The sequence below is a fragment of the Balaenoptera physalus genome, assembly GCF_965194825.1.
Source record: "Balaenoptera physalus genome assembly, chromosome: 8".
Taxonomy (NCBI): domain Eukaryota; kingdom Metazoa; phylum Chordata; class Mammalia; order Artiodactyla; family Balaenopteridae; genus Balaenoptera; species Balaenoptera physalus.
The window spans coordinates 91,444,106-91,466,827 of NC_138887.1; the positions used below are offsets into that span (position 1 = coordinate 91,444,106).

Genomic DNA, 22,722 nt, shown 5'->3' on the forward strand with positions numbered 1-22,722 from the left:
GATCTTCCCAGACCAGGGCTTGAACCCGTGTCCCCTGCATTGGCAGGCAGATTCTCAACCGCTGCGTCACTGGGGAAGCCCTAAACCATTTTTAATGGTATAATTCAGTGGCACTAAGTACATTCACAATGTGCAACCATCCCCATCATCCTTTTCCATAAATTTTTTATCATCCCAAATAGAAGCGCTGTATCCATTAAACAATAACTCCCTATTTCCTTCTCCCTCCAGACCCTGGTAACCTGTATTCTACTTTCTGTTTCTATGAATTTCCCTATTCCAGATATCTTGTATAAGTGGAATCATACAATACCTATCATTTTGTGTCTGACTTATTTCACTTAGCATAATGTTTTCAAGCTTCATCCAAGTTGTAGCATGTATCAGAATGTCATTCTTTTTATGGCTGAATAATATTCCATTGCATATACTTTTTTTAAAGGAAAGAGTATGCTGTCATTCACGCACTATGTTAAATTTTATGGGCAATATCTCATTTAATCCTCACAACAACCAATGGGTAGGTAATATTATTATCTCCAGTTTATGGATGAGAACACTGGGGCCTAGAAAGTTTAAGTAATATGGTTTAGAATATGTTAGGGATAGAATCTGAACTAGGTCTGTCTATCTCTAGGGTCCAATCACTTAAGCAAGACAATACAGTGCTATCTTAGTAGTATGTTCTCTCTTGTAATATTTATATATTTTTGATACTGAACTTCAAGGAATACATAGAGCTATAGGAGAATGTATGGAGAATATGCTGGAGAATGCATTTTAGAATAAACAAAGAATTGAAGGACATTTACTGCCATGTTATCAGTTAACAGAAAATTTTTTTCTTCCGTATAGATGAAGGTAGAAAGGGAAAAGGACTGGAGTTAAATTCTGAAGCCTATGCTTAGGATAAATAGAATCTTATTTGACAAATCCTGGAATATTAGAGGTAGAGAGTTTCCCTTAAAAACTTTCAAAATAAAAATTTAAGGTGAAGGGAATTGCTATACTATTTTAAAAAGTGGAGGTCATAGAGACTGAAAATATAGTTGCAAGTAAGAATTTATAAAGATTTGTGAATTCTATTAGGAGTTAAATAAGGATATCATGGAAGTTCAACCCTAATTTCTTTAAGCTGGTGGCCTATAGGGCAACTATTCTGTTCTACATCACATGCTATAACCACACTCTTAAAGTCACATGGATTGGCTTAAAGGTTATCTATTAGAATGTATGTTTCCAGAAAACTATGCATCAGCTTGTACTTCAACACGTCCAGTGACAGGGAGAAAATACAATCTCTTTTCATTATTGGGCTAGTCAGATAAACAATTTTATGTTGTTACTTTCCAACCTAAGTTCTTATTTCTTTCAGGGCACTATGCAGGGCAAACCTAATGTTTTCATCCCTATGATAGCTTTTCAAATATTTGAAGACAATATTGTGTATTTCCTACCCCTTCCCTTCCCTTCCCTGCTTAATATGATTAGCAGCCAGGACTTGAGAGGCCAAAGTGCTTGGAGAAGTAAACCTGGATTTTGCCCAAAAGACACTTGTATATTTCTAGCAGAATACAAAAGTACTCAACTATAAAGGAAAAGATAAATGAAGGACGTCATTAAAATTAGGTACTTCTTGGGACTTCCCTGGTGGCGCAATGGTTAAGAATCTGCCTGCCAATGCAGGGGACACAGGTTCGATCCCTGGCCCGGGAAGATCCCACATGCCGCAGAGCAACTAAGCCCGTGCACCACAACTACTGAGCCTGCACTCTAGAGCCTACGAGCCACAACTACTGAGCCTGTGTGCCACAACTACTGAAGCCCGTGAGCCTAGAGCCCCTGCTCCGTAACAAGAAAAGCCACCCTAATGAGAAGCCAGTGCACTGCAACGAAGTGTAGCCCCTGCTCGCTGCAACTAGAGAAAGCCCACGCTCAGCAACGAAGACTCAATGTAGCCATAAATAAATAAATAAAATAAATAAATTTATTTTAAAAAAATTAGGTACTTCTTTCCTCAGATGATATCATTAAGAGAGTGAAAAGTAAACCCACCAAAGGGAAAAGGATATTTGCAATATGTTATATCAGATGAAGAACTTATATCTAGATATATGAAGAATTTCCAATAATCAATAACAGAAAGAGAACACATAATCTAGTGGAAAAATGAGCAGATGTGTTGAACAAGTGTTTCACAAGTGAACACATTCAGTTGGTCAATAAACATATAAAAATGGACTCAAAATTATTAATAATCAAAACCCACAATGAGATACCACTACTCACCAAAATGACTAAAATTAAAAAAGGAAAAAAACCCTGGTTATGCCAAGTGTTATCTTAGATGTAGAACAACTAGATCTCCCAACAACTAGATCTGCTGTTGGTAGAGCGTAAATTATGAAATGATATAACATTTGGAAAACTATGGAGATTTCTACTAAAATTGAGCATATGTAAAACTCATGACAGATTTTCTACTCCTAGATATCCTAAAAGAAGTGCAAAAACTGTAAAATCCAAACATTCATTAAGAATAGAATGGATAAACATATCAAGTATATACATATGATGGGATACTATATAGCAATGAAAATGAGTGCACTACTTTTACATACAACAGTATGAATGAATCCCACAAACATAATTTGAGAGAAAGAAGCCAGACTCTAAAGAGAACAGACTGTAGAGTTCCACTTAGGTGAAATTCAAAACAGGCAAAACAAATCTATGGTGACAGAAGTTAGAATAGTAGTTTCTTTGGGGAGGAGGTAAGATTGAGAGGTGACCAGAGGGGACGTTCTGTTTTGCTGGTATATTCTATTTCTTGATCTGGTAATAATTACTTGGGTTTATTCACTTTGTAAAAAATCATCAAACTGTACATATTGAATTATGCACTTTTCTGTATGTATATTAAATTTCAAAAAGTTAACTTTAAAGGGAAAAAATGGCCATAAATAGGTCTAAAAATTCCAGTTACCTAAAATGCAGGGCTGTCTTACTGTGCAATTAATGAGTCAGAATTTTCATAGTAAGCACAATAGTAAAGATGGAATTTTCTGCTGCACACAACAAACTTAATTTTGTGTTGAGAAAGTCTAAAAATATCGAGAGACTGTCATTTCCTGATCATCCTCCCCCAGAAAAAGAATTCTAGCTCCTTTTTTTTTTTTGAGAATGAGAGCTGGGCAATAAATGAGCCAATCACAAACCCAAATTTGAATTATTACTCTGGGGTTTTATGAAATATGTGACAAGCTTAATGTAGTTCTGGCACACAGTAAGCACTCAGTGAAAACACATTGTTAACTTTTGGGGGAAAACTTGTATCACACTGTAGACTTATTTTAACTTTGCTAATATCTAAAATGTGCAAGTCTCTTTCACAAATGGTACCACTATGAACCTCATGCTTGTGCAACTTGTGGACAATACAGTAATTCCTGTTTTATTTTACTGTGGTAGAATTGGTTCAATGTCCAGTTAGTTGAGATCTTTATAGACTGGGGTTCACTATTCTTCATTCTCAACATTAATGGGAATGCTACTTAGGGAGGACCGGAGAAAAAGCCCTGCAGGACCACCCTCTGTCCTGGCTCACAGTGATCCAGTAATCAGACCCTTTTGGATAAGGTCATTCAAACAGTTATGAGTGCTGCTAATGAAACTCACCTAGTCCATGTTTAATTTGTCAGTAAGGATGTAAGGATGTAAATGACATAAAGTATCTCTCACTCTGACATGTTTTTATGCTTATATTCTTATTTTAACACGGTCATTTATCTGAACTATGTTAAATAGTGAAATATTTCCAAGTTCCAAACATTATTTTTTTATTCCAATATTAACTCACATATGAGTGGTGAGATAATATGATGGCAAATTAATCTTATGGAAAATTATATATATAACTCTATAGTACATTTCTTGTTTAAAAATAATACTTTTTCAGTATGTTGTGTGAGGCTTCTTTACTTTTCACTTTTCTCTTTTTTGCCAGCAGAGGGCAGGCGAGGAAGAGAGAAGAAAATATAGGTATCTCTTCCTGGTCTTGATTCAAACTATTTAAACACTTTTCTGAAATGTTTACAAAGCAGGTTATTTTGCTTTCTCTTTGGTTATTCTATTTTGAAAGATATTTAAGTATAAATTTTACTCTTTATAGATATATTTGGCTTAATTAATGAATTTCAAATGAAATTATTTGAATTTTTAAGTTTATAAATCAGTGATTATATTGAAAAATAGGAATTAATTTGCATTTTGAGGTTATATGTCTACAGTGCTCCTTATTTTGGCTAATGCTGATTAGTTAAACCTCTTTATTTTAATTTTCTAATTCAATTATGGATATGTTTATGTGTATATTTTACATATGTATCTTAATACAGTTATTTGGTCATTACTTCAATATGCAGAGTTGTTAAGCATAGTTTGCAGTTTTTTCAATCAACTAATGTGTCTTTTAAAACAAAATTGAAGAAAAAAATGGTTCTGAAGAACCTAGGGGCAGGACAGGAATAAAGACGCAGATGTAGAGAATGGGCTTGAGGACATGGGGAGGGGGAAGTGTAAGCTGGGACGAAGTGAGAGAGTGGCATGGACATATATACACTACCAAATGTAAAATAGATAGCTAGTGGGAAGCAGCCACATAGCACAGGGAGATCAGCTCAGTGCTTTGTGACTACCTAGATGGGTGGGATAGGGAGGGTGGGAGGGAGACGCAAGAGGGAGGAGATATGGGGATATATGTATAGCTATAGCTGATTCACTTTGTTATAAAGCAGAAACTAACACACCATTGTAAAGCAATTATACTCCAATAAAGACGTTTAAAAAATAAAATAAAATAAAACAAAATTGAAGGAAACTCAAGCACAATGCAGTAGAGGTTTCTTTTTTTCTCTTTCTTGTAGTAGTGTACCTCATGGGAATGTTTAAATATAGTTTTTGTAGGTATATTAAGATGTTTTCTCTTGCAACTTTAAATTTGTTTAATCAATAATAAAACATCCTTTTCAAAACATTAGATGGTATGATAAACTATGTAATTCAACAGCTCAGGACAGTTTCCATGTAACCTTTGTTAAATCATAAGTCAAGTGGCAGCTTGGAGTTTTGCTTTCTCTGTTTGAATTATACCATTGTTCTGGAAGTACAGGAGCAGGAAGAAACTGAATAAGTTCTACCATTGGGAAGAGAAATCTCCATACTACTTATTCCAAGTGCTAGGAATTCCTTCTTTCCTCCTCTGTAAGAATCTTTTTCCTTTTTTTTTTTTTTTTGAACTGTCAAGCGAAGTTATATATAGTGCTTAGAACACTACCGGCACATAGTGAGTGCTTTATAAGTGTTAGCGATAACTACAGAGTCATAGACTTATCCTAAGTTTAATCCATTTATTGAACTAGGCTAGGGGATCATGTACAGTTGAAAAAAGTTGATTCTTCAGTAAAAGGAAAAACTAGAAAAATAATCTCATTCTTGGAAAGGCCAGTTCTATTCTTCATTTATTCAATGGAAAAAAAAGAAAACTTTGACTTGAGTGACTCTTAACACTAACTTTATTGAGCAGTAATGTTTGTCACTTAGTTGTCTTGGACTAAATGCTTCCTGGTATTGTGAATTGGTATTGAATTTCCTGACTATGCACAATAAATATATAATAGGATAAGATCTACTCCTTTTAAAGGAACCAAGCTGGGTGAGGAAGGAAATCTTACCTTTGATGAGAAGTCCCCCTGGTCTTAATAAGGAGTGTCTCAAAACACTGAACAAAAGAGAACTTCTTCTGATCACCCCCTGTACGTAAGCTTATAGCTTAGTTGGAGGGAGAATATAAGAAAGGGTCTTCAAGACTGAGGAAAAAGGAAGTTCTTCGGGTTAGGCAAAGAGTGATGAATCTTCAGGCTGAGGGTTGCGTGCCAGCCTCCACACTGATTTCCCGTACCATCTTTTCCTGATTCACTAGGCCACTGTGTGTATTTATTCCAGTTTTATCTTCCTAAAAGGCAGCATGATGATGTTACTTCCTTGTTGAAAACCCCATACTCACTTTCTTTTGCCAATGAGAGTAGGAGTGGGACTCCTTACCCTGCCATTTGTGACTCTGAACTACCTGGTCCCAATCTGATATTCCATGTTCACTTCCTCCTCTACTTTTTACACACCAACCAAACGGTGCTGTTCTAAAGATGTCCCTCTCCATTCATGTCTTTCTCACTCATCTGTGACTGTCAATAGCGCCTTGTTTTTCAAGATCCATCTTCAATGACACCTCCTCTTAAAGATATTCTAATTCTTAACTGGAAATGGACATTGGTGCCATTGAATCTCACGGCTGTTTGCATCTCTAGAATGGCCCTTATTATTCTATTAACTATAATAGGTATTTTTGTATTTGATTCTTTTTTTCTGCTGACAGTAAGCTTGTTGAGAGCAGGGACTATGTCTTCGTGTCCCCAGAGAACAGCATGGTGCCTTGCAGCTGGCAGAACCTGTCAGATATTCAGAGAGGCTAGGGCCATTTGCATTTTTGAGGCCCTCAGTATATTAAAAATGCCAGGGTTACAAAATTGTAGTGTATTTAAAATGTTATATTGATAAATGGATGCAATTAAAACATATGAATGCCCACAATAATCCCCAAAGTAATTGTGATGTTCATGAGATAATCATAGGATTTTTAAAACATTTAACTCATAGTACACTTCAGCTGATGTGGTCTAGTAACTGGACTCAAGTTTAACCTTGTATAGCAACTATCTTCTTTCAGTCTTGCCAGGGTATCCCTGGGACTGTGCATCATCTGAGGCCTGCGCTAAAGGACCCTCCGGCTTTCTGCGTGAGGGGCCCTGATAAATATTCACTGAAATGAGTTAAATTTAATTATATGCCAAAAAAGGTGCTGTATATAAATATACTGCATTAATTCCTATTTTTAATTTGATCAGAATATTATTCAGAAATAAAATTGAAAGTTAATATTAACTTCAAATTTAATGCCTATAATTTAACTTCTACTTGTTTTACACTTGTCAGATCAAAGAACTAGACACTGGGAAGCTTAAAAAGTACTCATTCTTACTGATTGAGTGACTAAATGCATATTTCCCTGTACTATGAGGCACACAAAGAGAACTGTGTTCTCCGTGACTCTCCTTAGTATCAAAAATGAACACCTGATGAGAATTAGCATAATTTATTTCTTGAAACTAGGCTAGGGATGAAAAATAATGAGAATCTCTGTGATTTTCCTTCTAATACAGTGCATAGAAATCAGGCACAATTGGAAGCATGGACTCATTATTAGAATTACCATTGTTTATTTTTTGAAATGTATGCATTTAGGTATTCTTTTCTGATATAATCTTAGACTAATTAGTAGAATGATGTGTTTCAAGCCCTACTTTGCTAAATTAATATGAACCCAACCTTTTCTAGAAAATTATTTTATAATGAAAAGGAAAAGAAGAAATGAAGAGGACCCAGTTGCTTGTGATAATTCAGTAGTAAGAAAGAAAATTTGGTTATTTAAGCAATAGGTATAAACCTTTTATCCTACTCCTATATACCTGAGGAATTTGACATATGCCCATAAATATCAGGGGTTCAAGAAGTAGGAGTGGAGAAGGATTGGGAACCAAGGAGTGGTGAAGTTAGAATCAAATAAGTTTTATTAAATGCAAGTGGTTCTGATATGTCCACCACAAGAATCATTCCTAAGAGATAGATAATTAAATATATGAAAACTTGAAAGTTAAACTTGTCAAGTTTATTGATAAATTTATTTTAAATACATTAACTTACACTTATTTAAACTTTATTGTGCATTAAAAACATTTAAAAATCTATAAGAACACTAAAGGTTTTTTAATGACTCGAAGTAAATTGCAATATGAATAACCCATATCCATATATGTCTCATATTCTCATTTTTTACCTATAAATTTTTAAATTTACCAAAAGTTAAAAGCATTTTGCTAACCTACAATTTGTTTTTAAGTATAGCACATGAAGGCATTTAAGATAATTCCCAATATAACTTAAACTTAGGAAAACTATTAGTATGCAAATGCTATCAATGTAGAATTTTATGGAAAAAAGTGAAGATAGTTTTTTAACGACTAAGGACAAATATCAAGAGGACAGTTTGCACATACAAAAATATATCTGAAGGATAGCTCTCATGATGACCTAATGACCAGCACTTTCCAGTTGAGTAAGCATATATATGGCCAACAGGTATCTGAAAATAAACATTTATTTGTGTGCAAAACTCTGTTAATTATGTAGTTGTGAAACACTCAGTGTAGTCCCAACCATTTCAAAGGTTCCAACAAGAATTTAAAATTTGTCTCATTTTAAAAAACTGTAAGTTTAAATATTTCTGTGCAGTGTTACAAAACAAAACTCAGTATGTGTCTTTATTTACAGATAACCACATGGAATTCCATGTTCAAATGCAACAAAACTTATATTACTCTCCAAACACATAATTTAACCTTAACCTCTTCTGCCAACCACAGGCCCTGGACATTGGTTTGAGCTCTGGCTTGAACTGTTGAATGAGAGGTGTCCCATCAACTGACTTCTTCTGAGTGTGGGAAGGATAAAAAGAGAGTATTGCTTTGTAATTCTCTCCTTTCTTGCCCTTTGCTCTGTAAAGTGGACCTCTTGATACTCAAGGGAACAACCATAGTGTCCCCTCTTCCAAATGCCAAAAATCTGTGTGATGTTAAGATGCCAGATGAAGTTTCCAGAACAAATTATTTTGCTGATATTACACGGTAAAAACTTAAAATTTTTATTCGTGAAGATCTCTTGTTAAAAACGTATTGGGCATTACTTCAACAGTTTCCTATTCTCAATGATTTTAGTTCACTGAGTGACATTTTACCCCACAACAGTGTAGTCAGAGAGTGGTCTTGGGATATAATCCAGGGCTACCTCTACTAGATAGAAGGCTCTAGATACGTATGGTAAGGATTCTTTTGAATTGTATTTTCCTCACGAGTAAAACGGTATAATAGTAATCATCTCATAAGGATACTGAGAGAGTTAAATGTGGGGAAAACAAATGAAAGGCTTAGTACATTAGAAACTCAATACTAATTAATTTCCTGCATTTCATTTATCCTGGATACACAGTGGGTTTGATTCAGATTTGAAAATGAGACAGGATCAAGTGAGGAACAAAGATGCATATTTTATGCCACAATGTCTTAAAACATTAGTTGTTCCCCAAAGAAAAATATTTTATTTTCAAAGCATGTTTTACTACACATTTTCCAACAGAGATGTAAAAACTATGGCTGGACAACTTCAACTACTTCCAAAATACTTTTTCTTTGTTTTTTTTTTTTGAGTGAAATGTGACAACTCTGTTAATTCATAGCAATCTCACATAAAATTTAAAGCTGAAAGTCAGTAATGTTAACTACAGAAGAAAGAGAGAACAGAGTGCGTGGACAGATGGAATCACACAGATACAATATAATTATTTCTGTGAAGTATTTTCCTAGAGAAAATAAACAATAGCACCTTAAAGTTGAATCCAATATTCTTCTAGAATCCAAATGTTTTTTACATAATACAATGTGAGTAGAAATTTGTCACCACTGTGGCCAAAGTCACCTTTATTTTTAAGTCATATGAACTTCATAGTGAGTAGTTAATATTACCTTGAAACTTTGGCATGAGAGATGACTTCCATTTTCTTAATAATTTCTTAAAAATAGCTACAGATTATGGAATAATTGCAGGTCAATTTGATGGTCCCGAGTTGATATTAGAACATGAAGACTTTATTTTTCTTGTGAGTTTTTTGGAATCAATAAATTTATTAGATTTTTAAAATTAGTTTTTAAGAAATACTCATTGACTATTGTTTTTTACATGATTTATTTCCCACTGGGACTAGAAAGGCTTTTTTAAGGTCATTGAGTAACCCAATTTGAAGCCAATTTTCCAGACTTACGTGGTTCATGCTCTAAGTCCTAGATCCTATGCTCACCCTTGCAAGAGAAATAATTAATAAAAGTAAGTACAAAAGTATTAATTTTGAAAATGCTAAATATGAGATAAAAGGATCTGACTGGGCTTGAGATATTGTTATTAAATATCAAAGATTATTAAAAGTCTAAATTGTTAGTAATTTGTGGTTGCATGGAAATGTGCCAAAAATCAATAAAATTTTTTTCCTTAGTTTCTAAATAAAAATTTTATTTTAAAATAGTTTTAGATTTACAGAAATATTGTGAAGGTACTACAGAGAGGTCCCATACATCCCACACTCAGTTTCCCCTATTGATAACATCATAACATTAGTAGGGTACATTTGTCACAATTAATGAACCAATATTGATACATTATTAACTGAAGTCCATACCTTAGTCAGAATTCCCCAGAATTCTTTTTCTGTTCCGAGATCTCATCCAGGTTAACACATTATATTTAACCCTCGTGTCTTATTAGGCTTCTCTTGGCTGTGACAACGTCTCAGATTTTCCTTATTTTTGATGACCTTGACAGTTTGGGATTTGTCTGATGTTTTTTCGAAGTAAGACTAGGGTTATGAGTTTTACAGAGAAGGACCACAGAGGTAAAGTGCCATCTTCATCACATAATATCAAGGGTACATACTGTCAACATGACCTGTCACTGTTGATGTTGACCTTGATCACCTGGCTGAAATAGTGTTTGTCAGGTTCCTTCTCTATAAAGTTACCCTTTTCTCCCCTTGATACTGTACTCTTTGGAAGGAAGTCATTATGCACAGCCCACACTGGAGTGGGGAGTTGAGCTCTACCTCCTTGAGAGTGAAATATCTACATAATCTAAGTGAAATTCTTCTGTGCTGCAAATTTGTCTATTCTCTACCATTAATTTATTAAATCGTTTATTTTTGCCACTATGGACTTGTGGATATTTATTTTAGACTTGGGTTATAATTGAACTGGGTTATGATTATTTTATTGCTCAAATTTTTCCAGCTTTGACCACTGGTGTGCTCTTTTCCCTTTAAAATACCCCAAATTTTATTTTTGTTTTGTTTTAGCACTTCTTTACTTTCTGGCACTGTAAGATTTTCTAGGCTCCTTTTGTATATTTTCTGCCCCAGTCCTAAAAGGAATCCTGGTTCTTTATATTGAGGAACAGTATTTAATACCAAGATCTGGGTGTTAGGGTGTATGGCTGCTATTGAAGTGTCATAGTTTCTAGGCTATCTCAGCTGACAGAGCAAGAAAATATACGTGTGTATGTAGTGTATACACGTCTATAAATAATTCAAAATATAACCATCTGTATCTTTATTAAACTAATAGTGAGTTAATACTGGTGTCTCTAATTCTAATTCTTTACAGTATGGATCATTCTAATCTCTTCCTCTTCCTTATCTGTAGCTTCCCACTCGAATAGTGAGAAACCTGACTTCCAGTATCCACTATCTATTTACTTACTCGTTCGTTTCCAGTATACATGTATAGTGGTTTCGGAATTGTTAACCTGTTCCCCCGTGGGATAAAACTTTATCATCTAGAGGAGTGCTTATGTAGACTTTTACCTTTAGTTTTACAGACTCCACTATTTCCAAGTTACTTAGACCAGAAGCTTCTCCCCCAACACTTCTCCCCCAATTCCTTTCAGTGAGGTTGTTTCATATATTTGTAATACAGTGAGATTCTTTTGTCATATTCTGTGTTCCAACCTGGAGATCCCCCCATTCCTGATCACCTAAATGATTTTTTAAAAATTCACAGACATTAAGGTTCACTCTTTGTGCTGTAAAGTTCTATGGGTTTTGAGAAATGCATAGTATCATGTATCCACCATTGCAGTATTATAATGAATAGTTTCACTGCCCTAAAAGTATTCCTTGTGCCCCATTAATGTAACCCTCTCCTTACCCCAAAGTCCTGGCAACCAGTGATCCATGTAACATCTCTGAATAGTTGTACCTTTTCCAGAATGCATATAGTTGAAATCATACCATATGTAGACTTTCCCCACTGGCTTCTTTCACTAACAATACACAATTAAGATTCATCCATGTCTTTTCGTGGCTTGATAGTTCATTCCTTTTTATTACTGAGTAGTATTCCGCTGTTGAGATGGACCACAGTTTGTTTATACATTTGTCGACTGAAATATATCTTGTTTACTTCAGGTTTTGGCAATTATGAATAAAACGACTATAAACATTGGCATGCAGATTTCTGTGTGGATGTAAGTTTTCAAACCAGTTGGATAAATACCTAGAAGTGTGATTGCTAGATTGTCTAGTAAGACTATACTTAGCTTTGCAAGAAACTGCCAAATTGTATTCCAAAGTGGTTGTACTATTTTGCAATCCCACAATCAATCCTCATCAGGATATGGTATTGTCAGTTTTTTGGATTTTAGCCACTCTGAAGGGTGAGCAGTGGTGTCTCATTGTTGTTTTCATTTGCAATTCCCTAATGACAAATGATGATGAGCATCTTTTCATATGCTTATTTGCCATCTGTATATCTTTTTTGGTGCAGTGTCTGTTCAGATGTTTGGCTTGTTTTTTAAATAGGGTTGTTTGTTTTCTTATTGTTGAGTTTTATTTTCCCTTATTTTTGAAGGAAGTAAATGAACAAAAAGTAAAACTTGGTGAGAAGATGTGCATTAAAAGAACTATCCCATGCTCATTTCATTCTTCCGTGTAAAAAAAAAAAAAACGTGGAAGAACCACTTCAGCCTTCAGTGAATCACTAATGTAAGGATGTGAAATTTGAAACACACACACGCACTCACACACACACACTATTTATTGAGTGCTTATCCTATGTCAGATAATCTGTTACATTTTTTACTTATATCAACTCATTTAATCCTCACAACAACCCCTATGTAATGAAAGCTCTTGTTTCGCCCGTTTTACAAATGAGGAAATCTCAGTTCCCAGTGAAGAAGCTCTGAACTTTAAAAGGAGATGATCTAAAGTTTATTTTATTACACAGCCACATGAAAGTATATTTTAAATTTAATTATCCGTGAACATAGAAACAGATTCCAGAAGAAAGTCCATTTTTCTTGAATTATCCAGATTGTTACAAGCCTCAAATTTGTTTGGGTTGAGAACAAAAAGAATTCCTAAAGACAATTAGACTCATGACCAAGTTGGGCCTTGAAAAACATAGCAGTGCAATCTCAGCTGGCGGCTGGCTCCGAGCTGGCCAGGAGCCCGCAGCGTGGGACTGCGTGTCCCACTCGGCCTGGCTCCCCTCCAGGGAGCTGTCAGTTGCTGGGTTCCCACAGTGCCAAGCGCTCGGCAGGTGCAGAAAGGTTCAAGGTTTCTGTTCCCCCTAGGGCCCTGAGGGGCGTGGGGAGCGGAGCTTCTGCTGTGTCTCGGGGGAGAGCTCTGCGTTGACAGGGCTGTGAGAACTGCGAGCCTTCAGTGCCTTCCTTCGCCTGGCCTCTGAGAGGAGTGGCGAGTTTGCAGGGTCCTCCGCAGAAGCAGGACTGAGACACTTTCATTTTGGAGGCTTCTAGTGTTTTTTGGGGTTTTTTTTTTTTAAGAAAAAAATTGCCAAATTAGAGTTCTCAAAATTGTGTCTTATCTTGCATTTCTACATTTAAAAAAATATTGCTCTTAACCTGCACAAAATGAAATGCTGTATAACTGTGGCACTTCCATAAGACACGTAACACTCATAGGATTTATTTAAGAATATTAACTTCTGATGAACTAGTAGAGGAAGCTGGTTATGGGTCATATGTTTAAAGTTACTCGATGGAAGTATTCTTCTGCTACTCTTGACAGGGCATCTTTGTAACTGTATCCTAAAACCAGGAATGGGGAAACAATGCAGCCCTGGGGTGGGGCAAAAGAAAGGTTGCTGAAGAAGACTTAGGGAGTTGCTGTAGATTTTGCGGAATCCAGAATGAATGAAAGAGACATGGACCCTGGTAATTTCCTTTGGGCTCAGGCAACTAATGCTTTGTTTTGTCAGTTTAAGTAACAAATTAGATCTATGAAGCCCTTTGAAGGTTGTAGCAGAATTCCATCTTTTCCCCCTTCCTGGCATAGAGCTGCAGCGCTATAGGCTTTCCAGAAACATTTGTGGAATGGAATCAGAAAGTCACTTTACTTCACAGGATGCATTTCTTCCTCCATCCCCCAACTGTCTAGGAGCCCCAGGGTTTTCATCATCCAAAGGGGTTATTTCTGTTTCCAAACACCAGAGAGATGGAGAATATGGAGGACCTGACCAGGCTGCTGTCGCATGCCCCACCTCATTTTCTGCTGCAGGAGCCTCTGTCACCACAACATTGTGTTACTGGTGAAAAAAGGTCCTCCCACAGAGTCTGATGCACCCTGGCACACTGCTACGATCATCACCCTGTTGGAACAGATCTCTGCACAGGTCATAGCAGTTCCTAGAGGAAGATGAAGCTCACTCCCCCACCTTAGTCTCAGCCAGTAGTACATTATAATTGGACTTTTAACATTTCTCCAGTAGTTGGCAAGGCCCGCCCAGCATCCCATGATGGGCAGGAAAAGGCCATCTTCCAGTTTCAGCTGCAAAGTGGCCCATCTCCCACCAAACTGAAGACATTGACATTAAACTTTTCCTCTCATGGTATATCTGGCTCTCCATGGGGACCCTTGGTGTCCATATTTGAGCATTTCAGTTGGGGTCATCTCAATTCATCAAATAGATTCTATGTTGAACCTCAAAAGAAAAAGAAGGGCCTCCCTGGTGGCGCAGTGGTTAAGAATCCACCTGCCAATGCAGGAGACATGGGTTTGAGCCCTGGCCTGGGAAGATCCCACATGCTGCGGAGCAACTAATAAGCAGGTGCGCCACAACTACTGAGCCTGTGCTCTTGAGCCCGCAAGCCACAACTACTGAGCCCACGTGCCACAACTACTGAAGCCCACACGCCTAGAGCCCATGCTCCGCAACAAGAGAAGCCACCGCAATGAGAAACCCACGCACCACAACAAAGAGTAGCCCCCGCTCGACACAACTAGAGAAAGCCCGTCTGCAGCAATGGAGAACTAATGCAGCCAAAAATAAATAAATAAATAGATAAATTTATTAAAAAAAAAAAGAAAAAGAAAAAAGATTTTGTTTCCCCCTTTCTCCCCTTGGATACCTACCTACTTTATAATCCTATAATGAAGAGACCACTCAGTGGATTCTGAAGAAATGAAGAAAAAGAAGAAAGAAACATCTCCTTTGTAATAAGCCCCTGTTTTCACCTAAACAGAGAAGCAAGTGGATAAATTGTAAAAAGCAGCTCCTTTTAGTTAAACAAACAAAACCGTTCTATATGGTCCAGTTACACACAGGGCACCATGATTAAATGCTCAACTCCAGAGCCAAACCAATAGGTTTGTTCAAATTCTAGCTCTATTTCTTGAATTTGGACATGGTCTTTAACCTTCTGTACCTCAGTTTCTTCATTTGTAAAATGGAACAACGATGAAAATAAAATATACCAACTTTATAGGGTTTTTCTGAGGTGTGTAATATTATTTATGCAGCAAATAAATATATACAACATATAATTTTTTCCTTGTAAAACAGGATCATGCTAAACTTAGTTTGTTATAAAAAATTTCAATTAGTTTTAGGTAAAACTTTATGACTGTCTAATTTGTTTAGATGAAAACTCTGATACGTATTTGTCAGTTTGATTTTCTTTAGTTAGCATGATTCACTTTATTCTAGAAAGGATTTAGACGATTTTCATACATATTGCTAAACATAATTCTTGCACAAGTAAATAAGAATTCCAAAGTGTTTTGCCATCCTTTCATCAGTGCTGCCTCTCAGCAGTCTTTGAAGTAAGGAGGTTCCAGTCACACTGGGAGACACTGGGATGCAGGCTGTGGAGGCCAATGAGCCAGAGTCCCTGAACCAGGAATTGGTTGTCCTTTTGACCATACAGATTAGTCACCATAGTTTCACCAATCACATTGAACTTGTAGATCAGTAAGTAGCCAGCATAGTGTCTAAAACAACAAGATCTCATAGACTTTGTCTATATAGGGTAAGTTAAAGCAAAACAGAAAGGAAACTCTGAACCTGGGAATTCTTCTATTCTAGTTTCCCAGGCTGAACAGCCTTCCTTGAGTAACTGACTTCATGTTGTGTCCTTGGCTTTAATTATGAATTGGTATAAGAAATGACCATCAAATAGATGTTTCTGAAAAAATTATTGCTGAAAATAATGACCATGATGTCATTCAGTAATAATTCTATAGTCTTTGAATGACAAACACTTCCAAGATTGGGGTGGAGGGAGGATTTTTTTTTTCCCCAGGTGAACTTGCATATCGACTTCTGTCAGGTATCAGACTATGAGAATAATACAACCTTTTGGACTTTGACAACCAAGATATTCAGAATTACTTTTAGTTCCCAGATACAATAACAATTTCCCACCTAGTCTCTCTTATTTTTTATTTTAAACATTCTCCTGATTTATAGGTTTTTATTACAAATTATCTATTTGGGGGGAAATAGTTACAAATAAGTAAATAACCTACTATTCTACTTACTGCACTCTACTTTCTTTCTTTTTTTTTTTTTTAAAGATTTATTTATTTAGGATGTTCCAGGTCTTAGTTGCAGCACGCAGGATCTTCGTTGTGGCATGTTGGATGTGGTAAGCGGGATTTCTGTTTCCGCATGCATGCAGGATCTAGTTTCCCAATCAGGGATCGAATCCAGGTCCCCTGCGTTGGGAGCATGGAGTCCTACCCACTGGGCCACCAGGGAAGTCTCTCTACTGCCTTTCTAAATGTAACTCTTCTATGAAGCACATAGATTAGTATAGAATTCACCTGAGGAAAATTTTTCTTAGGGTTTAAATATATTAAACCACAATTTTAATTCTATAGAGAACATCTGGCTTTCAAGATGATATCATCAATGAAAATTTAATCTGGTGTTATACATTCTCTTGTTTCTAAAAAAGCATCAGTAGGAAAAATGAAAAAGCACCAATGTAAACAATGAAACATTTTATAAAAAGGAGTTTTAGAAAATCCCAGATTTATTAGCTTTTACATTCATGAAAAAGTTGTATTTTTTTTTTTTTACTTTTTATTTATTTTATTTTTGGCTGTGTTGGGTCTTCGTTGCTGCGCGCGGGCTTTCTCTAGTTGTGGAGAGTGGGGGCTACTCTTCATTGTGATGCACGGGCCTCTCATTGCGGTGGCTTCTCTTATTGTGGAGCACAGGCTCTAGGCGCACGGGCCTCAGTAGTTGTGGCACGTGGGCTCAGTAGTTGTGGCTCACGGACTTAGTTGCTCCGCGGCATGTGGGATTTTTCTGGACCAGGGCTCGAACCCGTGTCCCCTGCATTAGCAGGCGGATTCTTAACCACTGCGCCACCAGGGAAGCCCCAAAGTTGTATTTTAAATATTGTTCACAATCGTTCCAGTTCATTAGTAACATTAATAAGCTCCTGTTTTGTACAGATTGAGGATCCTTAAGGCTTCCCTTACAAGGAAGTACTTTTAAGTTACAGAAGACCCTCAGGGTACCAAATTCCATCTGGATACAGTTGTTAAGAATATACCACTGGTGATGAGCTGAAAATGAGAGGAACTGAAAAATAGAGCTTTCAAATGTCATTTCAATGCAAAAGTAGTACGAATGTTTCCACAGTATAAAAACATAGTTCTGCCTCTAAATCAAAATTAGCTTACAGTTGGAAGGATACCTGAATTTCCGCCTTTTATCTAATCTGAATACAAGCAAATAACTTCAGAGGGGATGAGAGAACCCAGTGTTCCTGAGAATTCTGATAGCTGTTAGGGAGTTCCGTTTTCTGCAGCCATCCATTTTGCAATGCTACACTGATTTCTGATTTATCACTAGTGATATGTAACAATAAATTCTAAAGTTTGTGGAGTCCTTATTAGGTTCTAAGCCCTTTATGGCTGTTGTATGCATCACCTTTAAATAATTTCATCCAGTGATTCATAACGGGAGCAATTTTGCCACCCAGAGGGTATTTGCCAGTCTCTGGAGACAGTTTTGGTTGTCACATCTGGGGGGAGGGGGTAGTTCTACTGGCATCCAAGGGGTAGAAGCTAGAGATGCCGCTAAACCTCCTACAATGCACAGGACAGTCCGCCCACATCAAAGAGTTATTCAGCCCCAAACGTCAATAGTGCTGAGGTAGAAAGACCAGGACTGAATACATTCAACAACACTTGAAAGTGGCTATTATTAACCTCATTTTCAGAAAAGGGAACTGAGACACAGAAAGGTTAAGTAACTTACCCAAGACCACACAGCTAAGTAAGTAGTGGTACCAAGATTGAAAAACCAGCTCTTTATTGCCTCAAAGCCCAAGCTCTTTCCACTACACTCCGCTACCCTCTTCAGGGAATTTTGATGACCATGGGTAGATTCTGAGTTTTGGAGGGTGGAGATCCTCTTTTATTCCGTACTCCTGCCTTAGCACTGAGCTCTTGCTTGCTGAGAGATTAATGGCAATGATTCATCTCTTGAGCATCTTCAGATTCCCCCTTTAGGATGACATTTCAACTGTTAGGTCAGTAAGCCCGAGAGAAAATTGTTTGATTGTACACAGTATTACTAAATAAGAGATGAGTTGAAAGGAAAACAGAAGACACAATTCTTGTCTCCAAGGAGGTTGTGGGGAAGAAAGGTTATGTATGTATATAAACAGAAGTATGTGTGCATGTGTGTTTATAAACAGAATTTTCAGACCAAACAGAATGTTGGAAGTGGTAAAAATAAATGATAATCTGGCTTAGTCATGTACCAGGACACCTCTCTCTGGGTCTGAAACATCTCTGTAAGACTATGATGTGTACTCGCATCCTTGGCCAACACTGTGGCACACTGTGGGAGAGCCTCAGCTGCTCTTATGCTTCTGGCTTAGATACATTTATATGCAGAGCCAGCCTATGCACATGAAGCTGACAAGAATTTGCCCTTCTCTTGTTTTGTGACTTTTTCCTTTTTCCTTCTACTTTTCCAGGTTTTAGTGCACTCATGGTCATGGCCTACTTATCACTATTAAGGCCTGTTCTCAGGAGAGAATCTGAGGAACACAATCATATTAAATTGAACATAATGGATAAGTAAAGTATAGTGCAGTTGCACTCTGGTGATATGTAATGATGAAACTTCAGCCATCACCTGATGGCGGAGTGAGTAATGTATGACAGGAACATATGAGAGAAAGGTTATCTCAAGCTTTCATATATTGAGATCACTTGAGGAAGCACATGGCACATTGCTGAACACATAGTAGGTACTAAATAAACATTGACTTTCTTTCCTTCTCCTTCTTCTCTTCTTCTTGCTTCTTTTTAATATACCTTTAAAATGATGCCACACCATTACACCCATGTTCACAGCAGCATTATTCACAATAGCTGAAACCCAAGTGCCCACCAAAAAATGAGTGGATAAGCCAAATGTGATATATACGTACAATGCAATATTATTCAGCCTTAAAAAGGAAAGAAATCCTGCACTATGCTACAACATGGATAAACCTTGAGGACATTATGCTAAGTGAAATAAGCCAGTCACAAAAAGACAAATACTGTGTGATTCCCCGTATGTGAGGTAGAGTCAAAATCATAAAAAACAAGAAAGAATTGATACAATGGTGGTTGCCAGGGGCTGGGGGGAAGGGAGAATGGGGAGTTATTGTGTAATGTGTATAGAGTTTCAGCTTTACAAGATAGAAGGGTTACTGTGATGGTGGTGATTGCACAACAATGTGAATGTGTTACTGGACTGTACACTCAAAAAAGGCGTAAGTTAGCAAATTTTATATGTATTCTACAATTTTAAAAACCCATACAAATGGCCATCTAATCTTCTATATTGAAGGTCAGTTCTGCTTAAAATGTTAGGAAATTCTGTGGGGGAAGTATGAGTAGTGGTTAAATGCTTGTGCTCAGGCAATAGACTGTTTAGGTTCAAATCTCAGTTTTCTCTGTTACTTTTTACTACGAAACTTGCTTGGGAAAATTACTAAACTTTTTATACCTCAGTTTCTTCACCTATAATATATAGACAATGAAGAAGGTAATATCTCATGAAGGTGTCATAAAGATTAAAAAAAGGCAAAGCATTCTGTGTATTTAGCATGGCACCTTACATACATGGTAAGTGCTTAACATATATAAGCTATTATTATAAAATTTTGTGAGCTGATATTTGAGCAGCTTGGAGAGAAGAGTTTCATTGTTTCTTACTACCACCTTTTATTTTCATCCTGGCCCTTTAATCTCTTTCCTATTCCTGACATCTCAAAGACACATTTAGGATTTCAGTCATGACCTTCAGCCATATTTGAACATTTTCCTGGTGCATAAATCTACATTCCCACATTACGTTTGTACCTAGATGCAAGCCTTGAATATCACGTCTCAATTAGTTCATTTGTTTATGTCAGCTAACCATGTTAATGTTCTGAGTAATGGTGAAGTCTTACTTATGCCAAGAACAAAGTTGGGATGTAACCTTTCATGATAAAAATCTAGGGTCTTCCTAGGTATGTGTGCGTGTACACACACTTAAAATGGAATATTATAGTTAGATGTCATCTTTTAAAAGTGTGAACTCCAGTAGCTACTTGGTTTGCAGATTTCTGCTTTCTTGCCTCATTCTTGAACAGGTCTAGCACTTACAATTGCATGAAACTAATATGGGAAGAAAGACTGGTTATACCAGTGTAAGTGATAGTACATAAATGCATGAGGGATGATTTGATTAGAAGCAATATTACACACTGATAGGAGTGATGCTTTGAAATCAGACATGAGTTTAAATGTTAGCTCTATCATTACAGGCATTTACTTCTCTTTTCTGTTTCCTCTACTGAAAACTGGGGAGAATAACACCTATTTACATGGTTGTTGTTAGATTCCCATGAGATGGTGCCTGGCAAATAGCAAGAAATCAAGAACTAGTCACTATTTTATCTATTCTTTCCAGAGGAAAGAGATTGATTGACAAATATTTGGGGTCTCTGAGGCATATCACTTGGTCAGCTTCTGTGATCTTCTTTGGAACTCAATTCTTAATCTCTTTATTGTCACCTGCTCTTTGAGAACAAAGAGGAACTGATTACCGCTTCCTTTCGAAATGTGTGTATTACATTTGATGGGTTACATTAGCAGTTATAAAGCAAACAATAGAGTGGGGGGTGGGAAAGTGGATGAAGTGAGTTCAATCACATACCTGGGAAAAGTCAATAATGAAGGCAGAGCCTAGATTTGCATGCCATACGGAGAGAGGAAAACACAGGTACAGGATTTGAAGCAAGAGATCATGAGTTAGAAATTAAGTTTTCTCCTGGTATCTAACTTTATGCAATTTGCCTATCTCTTTCGTGTTATTTTCTCTACTGTTAAAATTTAGGATAATAAAATTTAAATGTTTATAAAACCCACTTTAAGATTAAAAAAAAGGTGGCATGGAAATGCAAAGGGGAGCTATAAAGACCTGATTTGAACTCATTTATTAATTTAAATACGTGTTCCTTTCTTTCTATTATTATGAAGTGCAGTTTCATTTGTACTATATCTGGGTGACCACAAATCAACAACAAGCAATTCACAAGTAAACGCCCTTGCTTTAGGTGTAGAGGCGTTAACGTAATCAGACCAAACTTTTTACTTCCATTTGAATTTTTCAATTTAAACTCAATGTGCCCTTGCTTTTACACAACAGGATTCAGGAACGAAAGCTTTGGCTCTTTAAAAACCATCAAACAGGCACACAATACACGCAGCAAAAACTCGGGGAAGCTAGGGCGCCCACACCTGGGAAAGCTTAGATGCCCTTCAAGAGTTGAAGATGGCGTTTCTCTGAGGCAGGTCAGCGTTAACATGCTACTTTCGCTTCAAAGATTCTTTGGATTCCTTTCAGTGTTATTAGTCAAGATGTTTTGCTGACCGAGACTAGGAACTATAGGATGGCGGGTGAGTCTACATACTGTCCGCTTGTCGTCATCGTAGTCGCTAACACACACAAAAGCCTTCTTGGAAAATGCAAGCCGGACTGAAAAACTTAGGACAGACAATGAACAAATCCTGGGCGGGTAATGGACAAAGCGGCAATTCCTCTTACGTCCTGATAGGGATTCCCTCCACCTGAAGTACATCTCCTAAGGGGCCACACTTGCAGCTCACCTAAGCCTGAAACAAACAAGCTTGGTTTTTCCCTCTGACACTCAAGGGAAGCGCTAAGGCGAACACATCAGACGCTGCCGCGGAACTTTGCCGCTCTCCGAGGCTGCAGTCTGATACAGGAGAGACATCTTTCCGTTTCCCTTTCAAAAGGCACCGTACAAACGTAACGCGAACCCGGCTAGGATCTCGGAAAAAGGGAGGAGGAAGAAGGCTCGGGGAAGTTGGCCGCGTCTTGCCCTGGGTCTCGCGGAGCCTGGCGCGCAGGAAGGTCCAGGAGGCTCCCGGCGGACTGACCGGCTCTGCTCGCGCTGGTGGCTCCTTCTGTCTTCGAGCGTCGGAGACTGGACCTGGAGAGCGGCCGCGACGGTCCCCCGCCTGCGGGCTGGGCTGGGGCCGGAAGGTAGGTAGGGACGCGCACCTGGAAGGAGCGCGCGCGAGGGAGGGAAGGCTGGGAGTCAGAACCGGGAAAGGGTGGCGCGGAGCAGCGAGGGAGGGAAGGAGGCGAGAACGAAGGAGCGGGCGCGGTGCGGGCG

General features: G+C 37.5%; 1 protein-coding gene across 1 annotated transcript in view; it reads left to right on the forward strand.

Moving 5' to 3' along the window:
- The first annotated feature begins 87 nt into the window (after positions 1–87).
- CFTR (CF transmembrane conductance regulator) overlaps positions 88–22,722 on the forward strand; it is a 221,127-nt gene continuing 198,492 nt past the window's right edge. Inside the window, exon 1 of the mRNA XM_082472243.1 lies at positions 88–22,589. The gene's annotated coding sequence lies outside the window, so the exon portion shown is untranslated. The remainder of the gene's footprint in view (positions 22,590–22,722) is intronic.